Source organism: Ursus maritimus, unplaced genomic scaffold (assembly GCF_017311325.1).
Source record: "Ursus maritimus isolate PB19 unplaced genomic scaffold, ASM1731132v1 scaffold_16, whole genome shotgun sequence".
In the NCBI taxonomy this organism is placed as follows: Eukaryota; Metazoa; Chordata; class Mammalia; order Carnivora; family Ursidae; genus Ursus; species Ursus maritimus.
The window spans coordinates 40,254,998-40,265,030 of record NW_024424008.1 but is presented as its reverse complement, the minus strand read 5'-3'; the positions used below and the strand labels follow the sequence as shown (position 1 = coordinate 40,265,030).

The window sequence follows — 10,033 nt, the reverse complement described above, 5'->3', positions numbered from 1 at the left end:
AATTCTTAAGAAAAAAACATAGGGGGAAACTTCATGACATTGGATTTGGCAATGATTTATTGGATAGGACACCAAAAGCCCAGGCAACAAAAGCAAAAATAAGTAAGTTTGGAATTCACCAAAATTAAAACCTTTTGTGCATCGAAGGACACTATTAACAAAGTGAAAATGCAGGGGCGCCTGGGTGGCACAGCGGTTAAGCGTCTGCCTTCGGCTCAGGGCATGATCCCGGCGTTCTGGGATCGAGCCCCACATCAGGCTCCTCTGCTATGAGCCTGCTTCTTCCTCTCCCACTCCCTCTGCTTGTGTTCCCTCTCTCGCTGGCTGTCTCTCTCTCTGTCGAATAAATGAATAAAATCTTTAAAAAAAAAAAAAGTGAAAATGCAGGGGCGCCTGGGTGGCACAGCGGTTAAGCGTATGCCTTCGGCTCAGGGCGTGATCCCGGCATTATGGGATCGAGGCCCACATCAGGTTCCTCCACTATGAGCCTGCTTCTTCCTCTCCCACTCCCCCTGCTTGTGTTCCCTCTCTCGCTGGCTGTTTCTATCTCTGTCAAATAAATAAATAAAATCTTTAAAAAAAAAAAGAAAGTGAAAATGCAACCCACAGAATGGAAGAAAATATTTGCAAATCCCTGATAAGGAATTAATATTCAGAATACCTAAGAACTCCAAACAAAACAAATAACTCCATTACAAAGTAACCTCATTACAAATAACCCCATTCCAGAATGGGTAAAGGATTTGAATAGACCTTTCAGCAAAGATATACAAATGACCAATAGGCACATGAAGAGATGGTCAACCTCACTCCTCATCAGGGAAATGTGAATCAAAATCACAATGAGATACCATTTCACACCTATTAGGATGGCTGTTCTCCAAAAAAAACAAACCAAAACAGTTCTAGAAAAGAACAAGCCTTGGTCAGGATGTGGAGACATTGGAACCCTTCCACAAATCCTGGTGAGAACATAAAACTGGTGTAGCCACTATGGAAAACAATATGGTGGTCCTCCTAAAATTAAACATAGGATCGTCATAGGATTCAGAATTCACTTCTAGGTGTATAGCCCAAAGAAAGGAAAGCAGGACTCCAGCAGATATCTGTACACCAACGTTCACTGTCGCATTATTGACAGTAGCCAAAATGTGGAAACCACGCACATGTCCATCAAGACACGAATGTATCAACACAATGTGGTAGATACGAACAATGGAATATTATTCAGCCTTAGAAAAATGTGATTCTGCAACTAATGAATCATCGAACTTTACATCAGAAACCAGGATGTACTGTATGGTGACTAACATAATTCAATAAAAAAAATTATTATTATGCACTGGAGGAGATAATGCTAAGTGAAATAAGTCAAGCAGAGAAAGACAACTATCATATGATTTCTTCTCATCTATGGAACATAAGAACTAGGATGATCGGTAGGGGAAAAAAGGGATAAAGAAAGGGGGGGTAATCAGAAGGGGGAATGAAACATGAGAGACTATGGACTATGAGAAACAAACGGAGGGCCTCAGAGGGGAGGGGGGTAGGGGAATGGGATAGACAGGTGATGGGTAGTAAGAAGGGCACGTATTGCATGGGGCACTGGGTGTTATACGCAATCAATGAATCATCGAGCTTTACATCGGAAACCGGGGAGGTACTGTATGGTGACTAACATAATATAATAAAAAATCATTTAAAAAAATAAATAAATAAATAAATAAATAAATAAAATAAATAAATAAATAAAATAAAAAAAGAAAAATGCGATTCTGACACATACTACAACATGGATAAACCTTAAGGATAGTATGTTAGACAAAAGAAGCCAGACCCCAAAAGACAAATTGTGTATGATTCTACTTCTCTGAGATACCTAAAATAATCAAATTCGTAGAGATAGAAAGTAGAATGAGGTGAGCGGGGTTGGAGGGGTGTGGGAAATGGAGAGTTAGTGTTCAATGGGGACAGTGTTTCAGCTTAAGATGATGAAAAGTTCTGGATATGCATGGCAGTGGTGATTACTTAATGCCACTGAATGGTTGAAAGGGTGGGAGCACCTGGCTGGCTCAGTCGGTAAAGCATGTGACTCTTGATCTCGGGGTCGTAAGCTCCAGTTCCACATTGGGTGTAGAGATCACTTAAAAATAAAATCTCTTTAAAAAAATGGTTAAAATGGTAAATTTTATGTTATGTATATTGTAGTAAAGTTTATTTTTTTTAAGATTTCATTTATTTGAGAGAGAGAAAGAGCACAAGCAGGGGAAGCAGCAGAGGCAGAGGGAGAAGCAGACACCCCAATGAGCAGGGAGCCGGACTTGAGGCTAGATCCCACGACCCTGAGATCATGACCCGAGTCGAAGGCAGACGTTTCACCAACTGAGCCATCCCGGCACCCCCGTACTAAAGTTTAAAAACTATAACAACAACAACAACAACAAACCCTGTCCTGAAGAAAAAAATGTAAAACACCAGGATCAAGTAGGCCATTCACACAAGGAATGGTTTCTGATCCACGTGGAGGGTATGCGGCAAAGGATATGACACTTCAAAGGAAGAGGGTATGCTCTCATAGCAGCGAGGGCCCTCCCTCCCCTACACAGAGCCCCTCAGTCAAGTCATCTGTTAGAGAGGGATTAATATACCAGCCCAGGGGCGCCTGGGTGGCTCAGTCCTTAAGCGTCTGCCTTTGGCTCAGGGTGTGATCCCAGAGTCCTGGGATCGAGCCCCGCATCAGGCTCCCTACTGGGAGCCTGCTTCTCCCTCTCCCACTCCCCCTGCTTGTGTTCCCTCTCTCGCTGGCTGTCTCTCTGTCAAATAAATAAAATCTTAAAAAAAAAAAAAAGAACCTCCTTTAAAAAAGAAAAATTACCAGCCCAATTTCATGAGGTTGTTGAGATTACTGCATCACAGGATGATCAAGTATAGTTAACTGCAAAAGGCAAAGCTGGTTTTCTTTTCCATGCTCTTTGATACCAAATTCAATGGAGAAGGACCTCAGGGAAGATGATGATATATTTTAAGATGCTCGAGAAAAAAAAAAGTAAAACCCCAGTAACCTGGAGGACATATATATCTTTGGGCTCCCATGTGAAAGAGTTCAGTTGAAAGAATTGTGTGCTTCTCTGAATATCTCCATAGCCCAGCCTGAAGGATGGTAGTTACAATATAGTTAAGACACATTTGGAATAGAGCCTGAATGACTTTCTAGAATAATTACCACCAAGCGATTTGCTGCTCTTACTGTGAAGAAATCTTTTGCCTTTTCTCAGCATAACAAATGACATTGCAAGTTAGTATTTCCTAAGAGGAAAAATGGAGAAGATGAATTCCCAGAATCTTAGCCTTGCAAGAGTGCTCAACACTTCCATGGGTGGTGAGGGGCAACGGGAGACAGAGAGAGAGAGAGAGAAAGAGAGAGAGGGCGAGAAGCAGACTCCCCGCTGAGTGCAGAGCCCCACATGGGGCTAGATCTTGGCACCCTGAGATCAGGACCTGAGCCGACACTACGAGTCAAACGCTTAACTGACCGCACCCCCCAGGCGCCCCAGCAATCCATATTTTAAACCCCTCTCTGCACACAAAACAAGTTTGAACTCAACAGTGGCATGCAATTTAATGAGAAACAATGCAAAATCATCATTTCTTGCCTTGTACATACTATCTCTTTTCTCCTTCCATCTCACTGAAAAAACCTCTGATGTTTCAGAAGACTCCGTATATGCAGGAAAGCAGCATCTAAACAAATTATCGAAACGGAGCGGAGGTAAAATCCAGATACCGTTACAAGTGCAGTTGTCACCAAATATCGGAGAGGCCCCAAAAGATAAGATGAAAGGAGAGCAAGGAACAGAGAACCTTCATCTGTTCACACTACAGCTCTGGAACTTCTTATCCTGTGCTTTGTAATGAATCTATCTCCTTTCCGTGCGCAAAAGCCAAGCCTGCATCTTGAGCCACAGATGGATCAGCAGTGGCACACGTACGTGTGTGCACACATCTGGCGCCCAGGTGCGGGTCGCTCTCGGTGCCAGCGAGCCGATGGAGAAGCGGGAGTTCTTGGCATCGTCCTCTCAGGACCCCATGGCTGCTCGAACCAGCTTCTTGTTGTTTCCCTCCTCTCTCCAACGTGAAAGGGGCCAGGGAGAGGGCCCCAGATGGACACCCTGCAAAGGAGCTCAGATCAGGCTTGTGAAAGATACTTCTCCATCCTGGTTCTCTTGGATTCGCGGAACATCCTTTGAATTCCACAAATACAAAAAGTTCCGACAGAGCAGAGCTGTTGCTGGGGGTGGGGGTATATTGTAGCCCACAGAAACCCGTCTCCAATCGCCTCCTTTTTGACTCTATTCCTTTTTCTGTTCTTTTGTCACTGTGCCCCCTGTTCCCTCCTCCCTTGAAATACCTTTGCTTTTTCCGTCAATCGACTTCAACATGGTTAGTTTTAAATCGCAATTTTTAATTATAAAATTAATACGGGGATGTAGTATATTCAAACAATACAGAAGACTATGGATAACAACTAAAAACCACCCCCCCTTCTCCCTTCCACCCCATCTCACCCCAAAAAGGTAACTATTGTTTAGCATTTGATATGCAGCCCCCCCCGCCCCACTTGTTCCTACACCTTTCTCAAGGGATTATGTTATACGCAGTGTTCTGAGATTTGTGTTTCCATGTTGCTCACTGCTCGGGGGAGCTACCCTGTTCACTTCAGCAAGCAAGCGAATCCTCCATCACATTGCACGTGAATATGGATGTCATGGTCTAACAGGTCATGGCTTGACAGGTCAAAATATAGTACGTACAGCATGACACCGTCTGTTTGAAATCTGAAAGCACTAATCACCTACGTCATTTCTGGTGGCATGGCATTGTTTGCTTTATTCTTGTTACCTGTTTGTGTTTTTCTGCTTTTCGTGCCAAGCTGTGTTTCCATATGCATTAAGAAATAAAGCAAAATTTTCTTTTCAGGTATTGATTTTATTGGCCCGATCCTGATTACAGCGGAGCACGGTGTTCTAGACTTGAGATTAAACTCTCCCGACTTAAATCCTAGCCCTGCTTCTAATTATGTTACCTTGGGCATTTGAAGCTTTCTGACCTTTAGCTCCTCCTATGGAAAATGAGGATAAGGATACATACACCTCAGGGATTATTGGGAGAATTAAAGAGGCACTGAGTGCTAAGTATTTAATTCATTGAGTTTGCACTTGATGAATACGGGCCACTGTTATCGATGGCAGTGCAGGCTTGCATTTCCTGGCCACCATGCTCCATGAATCTTGAGAATGCAGGGGCTGCTCCTTCCTCGTGGCTGGAGTGCTGGTCTGTTGCGTAGGACAGGAGAGCCTGACGCAGCCCTCAATAATGCAATTAGGACAAGCTTGCTGACAAAGAGGGTCCTGCTGGGTTTGTAGAAGGCCAGCCACAGCAGCTTCGTCTTGGTGACTCACACCAAGCAATGTTGCCTGAGTTAATTTTCCCTTTAGAAATAGTCCACTGATTACAGATTGAGCCCAGTCTTGGGGTCAGGCCCTCCTTCCCAAGACGACAACAGGGTCAACCTTTTGAATTTCCCCAAGCAGGTTTTCTAGTCCCCATGTAGAGGGCAAACCTTTGCTTTCAATGGATGGACGTTGAGACCATTAATGTATTTCCTGATTTGTACTGGATAGAATGGTCCTAAACTCCCTCTCCTTCATGGGAGGCTGTCAGAGCTTCGGGGCGGGGGGGGGGGCAGTCTGAGCTCTGCTTTCTCCAGGTGTTCGGGATTGGCTGCCTTTGCTCCAACTGTGCACTTCTCTGTGCCTGGACATCTCCCTGCCCAGACCGAATCACTAGCATCTGCTCAGACAAGATACGCTTCCCAGAACAGCACCATCGTGACAACAATTCCAGCAGCATGAGCTTGTGAGCTGGGAAGAATCTTTAGGGGTTCTGCCATCTCATCACCTTTCAAGTAAGTAAAAAAATCAAGGGGATCCATCTTTTAGTTAAGAAAGCTAATAAATAAATTTGTGACATCTCTTCAAAGCTAAACGGTTAGCCTATTTGTAGGAACCATTGTCGGCTGCATTTTGAGCTTCCTGGGTGAGTCTATGTTTGAAGTCAGGGTAACTAGAACTATAGGAGCAAAATTCAGATTAATTGAACTGTTGATGGAGTTAGTCTCCCGTTTTCACGTCAGATGCCTGGGGACTCAGTTGATAGCTCAGTCCCCAGTAAACCAGGGAGAGGAAAGACCAAGCCAATGTACCACCAAAACATCACCATGGATTTGCTGTTTCAAAACGTGCTTAGGAGCAGAAGTCCAATTAACTGCAGTCAGCTACAGCCATAAACGTGTTGAGAGATTTCTAGAAAGCTACATTCATCGGTTATTAATGGGCTCTCTTATTTTGACCTGGTGCTGATGAAGGGTTAGAAGGAGATTGGTTTATTTTTGTGTTTTTTGGAACACCATTTCTATCAACTGACAGGTTTGCTGTTAACATCTTTATCCTCGATACTTCCCTTTCTTCCTTAACATAGCCAAGATGATTCCTGAACTCGGGGACCAGGGAGACAAACTCAAGGTGATCTGTATGTCTCGGCCCTTCACATATGCCTGGTTTCAACCTGAATTCCACCTCTGTGAGGAGGCTTTCTCTGATCATCCCCTCCCCTTCTCACTATATTGTCTTCTCATTACATGTTTTAATGGCATACTACTTTCTCTTTTGTAGCAAAAATGATGTTGTAATTACTTGTGTAATGTCCATCTCCTTTGTTTATTGTAAAATCACGAGTGGAGGGGATGGGGAAGAAATGGATCAGTCTTGTTTACCATTGTTCCTGTAGCTCTTATCATTATACCTAAGACCTAAAGTAAAGGCTGTCTAAATATTTGATGGATGGATGAATAAGTGGATGGATGGATGGATGGATGGATGGATGGATGGATGGATGGATGGATATTTGAATGTCATCTGTACACTCTCTAATTTGGCTATAATTTCTTATCTTTGGGTCTTTGATCTTTAATCCTCCTTTCATTGTTCCTGCTATTGTCACACACTTCACCAAATTCCAGCACCCAACTCTGTCCCCAGAAAACACATCACACAACTGTTTCAGCATGAACTTTTTCCCAATCAACATAAAAATAAACCTGTCAGGGAATAATTTATCTTTTACATAGCACAAAGTGAAGTGAAGAACTGACAATTAACCAGAAAATTCAGGCTGTGTAAACAGGCAGAATGAGTCACCATTTCACACCAGATTTCTTTTTGTCTGTTATCTGGGTAATTCAGCCCACATCTGGAGTGTTTTTCCTTTACTATTTGGGTAGTGGCATCAGTACATCCTTCATCTTATTTTTCCTTAAGGATAAGAAAAATAGAAGCAATTGACTTGTGATTGCTGGACTGAATCTAGACTTTTGGGTTTTGTTTCCCTCCTCGTTTGTTTGCCAAGAGTTTCAGGTCTGAAGAAAAAACCTGAAAAACGTTACTCATTCTTATCAATGGCTGTTGGTCACAGAAAAGTCTTCACAGTGTTTAGGTGTATAGAAGAGGGATCCCGGGACAGATTCAGAATGGGGCGAGCATAAAGTATGGAAGGAAACACTGTGGCTGTACAATCCAGTTTTTAACTTCCCTTTTTGCATACAAATCCGTTATCTACAACACCATTTTCTTTCTTTCTCTCTTTCTTTCTTTCTTTCTTTCTTTCTTTCTTTCTTTCTTTCTTTCTTTTCTTTCTTTTAAAGGGGCAGCTAAGGAAATCGCATAAGCTTGAACTCAAACTTTGCACCAACCAGAAAACATCTGGGATAGCCAACGATGCTGACCTTGCTCCCAGGAAGAAGCTTGTGACCAGAGAGAATCTGGCTCATAATCCAATAAATTGAACTCCTAATTACGGCTGCTGCCTCTTGCAACTTGCATCATAGCCCATCCCTGGCCAAAGCACAAAATAATTCAGTCCAGCACCAAAGTGTTGGTGACACTTTGAACATGGGTTTTTAGAAATTCTGGGTGTTTGGATAATAGATACCTCTAAAAGGGCCAAAAAACCCCAAAAAGAGCAAAAGTGAAAAAAAGTATTATTGTTCCTTGCTTAGCGTAAGGCAAAAATCCTCTGATGAGTCAGAAGTACAGAAGGGCTGGTACTTGTCCAGATTGTAGAGGTCAGCTCTAAAGATTACCAAAATTCAAGGAAGCTTGGAGTGAAGAATTTATATTGAAATCATGCTCTTCCTCTTAAATCACTTCCCAAGATTGAAATTCAAGAACTTTAATCTTGAATCCAAGAACAATTCTGCCTTCTCTCTCTCTTTCTCCAAATAATTACCTTTATAATTTTTCTATTTATTTTTTAAATATTTTATTTATTTATTATTTATTTATTTATTTTGAAAGAGAGAGAGAGCAGGGGGAGGGTCAGAGACAGTGAAAGAGAGAAAATCTCAAGCAGACTCTGCACTGAACGAGCAGCCTGATGCAGGGTTCATCTCATGACCTTGAGACCATGACCCTGAGATCATGACCTGAGCCAAAATCAGGAGTCAGATTATTAACCGACCGAGCCACCCAGGTCCCCCAGTAATTACCTTTTTTAATCCAAAAGTAATACTTGTTTACTGTTTAAAATTTGGGAAATAGGAAAAAGTAAAAACAAGATTAAATTCATCTCTAGTTCTCCATTCAGAGGTAGCCAATGATAACATTTCATAAGGACAATTTTTTTCTAGTTTTTCTTCATAGATAAGTATTTTTAATTTATATAAAATAAAATAGATCATATTACACATGATATTTTAATCTATTTTTTCTTAGTTATAAATCTTAACTTCTTTTTAATGCCATTAAATGGTTGCCTTCAACAGCATTGTTAATACTTCCTAAGATGCTTGTATGTATTCCTAAAAAGTCTAGAAATTTACCACAGGACTGAGACTTTATTTTATACTCTACCAGTAATGAAAGAATCACGAGACCTGGATTCAATTCCTAGTTCTACTAACTGGCTGTTATGTTTGGGGGCAGGGTCTCTGGGCATTGGTTTTCTCATCTATGAAGTAGAAGATTATCTAGTTACTTTCTAGAAAGTCCAAGAGAAGGACTTCTGGTACAAAGATTATATAATGCATAGTTTCTTAGCTATTCTACTTTGCCTACTGTGTCTACTCCATATGAGAGGGATTTCCCCTTTTCCTTCATCCTTTGATTTGTTTTCCTTTCATTTTTCCATTTCCGTTCTTCTGAAACAATGAAATGTGATGCCTTTGATCTGCCCATCAGAAGATGGGTGGCTGGATTCTTCTTCCACGCTTCTGCAAACTTGGCACCACTCTCCTGCTGTGAAGTGCAAGGTCTGTTTCGAGTCCCAGACAGGTACTTCTACAAGTACTCCTGCCACCAGGCTCCTTGGAACTCCATGCCCCTGAGGTCGAAAATCAAGTCCTAGAGCTTCAAGTAAGTCTCTGCCTTCTTGAAGTCTCCAGCCAGACTATAAGAAAATATAAAAGGCACATTCATTTTCTTTGGAACAAGAACAGAAATGTTAATCTGTCTTGCTTTTACAGGGGCCAGTAAGGATTTTGTGTTCCACATCAAAGAGAAGCTAGGAAGAGACAATGTTTTTCCACTGTAACTTATGAAAATGGATGGGGAATTCAATTTGCCCATGAGTTGGAATCTAAAGGAATTCCTGAGGTCTGGTACAGTAGTTCAGAGAAAGATTTGTCAGATTTCCTGAAACTTCTGCGTGCGATCCTATACCACTGGGTTCACGAGGTATTTTTCATGCCCACTGCCTGAAAGGAAGGGTGTCCTCTTCCCCCGGCCCTCCCCCTTCGGGTCTCAGCAAACACTATCCATGTAACTGGCCCAAGACACACAAAGATCAAGAGATTAAGTACAGATCTGAATATTATCTCTGTATATTTCTGGAGTCTGTCAAGTTGGGTATCTCCAGAAGAGCCAACATCTCACCAGCGAGTTTTCTGTAGCACATCCGTCGAGAAGATGTGAAGAAGCCT

The 10,033-nt window shown here is 42.1% G+C and overlaps 1 long non-coding RNA gene across 1 annotated transcript; it reads left to right on the top strand.

Moving 5' to 3' along the window:
* The first annotated feature begins 5,771 nt into the window (after nucleotides 1-5,771).
* Nucleotides 5,772-9,690, top strand: LOC103660664. The gene is made up of 3 exons (XR_567853.2): nucleotides 5,772-5,965; nucleotides 9,294-9,467; nucleotides 9,578-9,690. It is a non-coding gene; the product is annotated as an uncharacterized LOC103660664 (long non-coding RNA).
* The last annotated feature ends 343 nt before the right edge of the window (nucleotides 9,691-10,033 follow it).